General features: G+C 45.6%; 1 protein-coding gene and 1 non-coding gene across 4 annotated transcripts in view; both read right to left on the bottom strand.

The window, feature by feature from the left end:
* Pdcd2l (programmed cell death 2 like) overlaps nucleotides 1–1,146 on the bottom strand; it is a 25,494-nt gene that overhangs the window by 2,058 nt on the left and 22,290 nt on the right. The window lies entirely within an intron of this gene.
* LOC111818230 lies at nucleotides 126–273 on the bottom strand. Its single transcript, XR_002822263.1, has one exon. It is a non-coding gene; the product is annotated as a small nucleolar RNA SNORA57 (small nucleolar RNA).

Below are 1,146 nucleotides of genomic sequence, written 5' to 3' on the forward strand. Positions count from 1 at the left end.
GCTAGGGGATTGAACCGCAGTCCCTGTGCTTTGCTAAGCTTGTTCTAAGTAGGTGCTTTAGACCATTGAGCCATCTCACCAGCCCCCACTGTTAAATTCTTGAATTTTTTAATTTTTTTTATTTAGCCTGTCGCGGTGCTAGAGGATAGAACCGGCGAATGGGACGTCGCCAGCACCGAAGACATGACGCCGTGAGGGCGAGAGCCCCTTTTTCTGCCTCCGTACATCACGGGGAACGGGACTGCACACCCGCTTCCCGCCAAGAAATGGAGGGTCACACTCGGAAGTTCCGCCTGGCCTCCCTCCACCGGTGCGAACGCAGAACCTACCCTCTCCACGCAGTGCTCCCTTTAATGTTGATATGTGGTATGTGTGTAAACAGTGTAAATGTACTACAGTGTAAAACAAGGCATGCCTCAGATCAGCAATAAATTACTGTTTGGATAATATTATATTGTGCTACTAATCAAATCTGTCCTGGGCTGGCCAGATAGCTCAGCAGATTAAAGCCCCTGCTTAGGCAGACAGAGGGGCCTGGAGTTCAATCCCTGGCCTGCTGTGTCAGCCCTGCCCTCAGGGCGCACTGAGACAACAATTAAGACTGGGCATGGTGGCGGATGCCTGTAATCCCAGCACTTGGGAGGCTGAAAACAGGACAATCACTACAAGTCTGATCTATGTAGTGAGACCCTGTACTAAGTACATACAAAAAGATACAAGTCAAATCAAATCTGTCAGTCTTTATCAGGGTGCTTAACAAGTAGAGTTAAAAATAAAAGGCATTGTAATTGATCTGTTACATAGTTTTGCCTAAATTGATAAGATTTTTTTTTTTTTTAAAGTATTTAGTACAGAGTCTATAGGGTCTCACTACACATATTGGATTTGTAGTGATCCTTCCTGTTTTTCAGCCTTCCAAGAGCTGGGATTACAGGCACATGTCACCACACCCAGTCTCAAAAGCTGGCTCAGCCTGGGGGCAGGGCTGGAAAGGCAGGCCCAGAGAATATCAGGATAAATTGAAATTGATACATTTTATGTTTTTTACAGTACCAGGAATTGAACTCAGGACCCTGAGCTTTCCAGGCAAGCGCTTATTCTACTGAGCTATCTCCCCAGCCACTAATTGACTTTATTTTTTATTTT

The sequence above is a fragment of the Octodon degus genome, unplaced genomic scaffold (genome assembly GCF_000260255.1).
Source record: "Octodon degus isolate 3935 unplaced genomic scaffold, OctDeg1.0 scaffold00083, whole genome shotgun sequence".
Classification (NCBI taxonomy): domain Eukaryota; kingdom Metazoa; phylum Chordata; class Mammalia; order Rodentia; family Octodontidae; genus Octodon; species Octodon degus.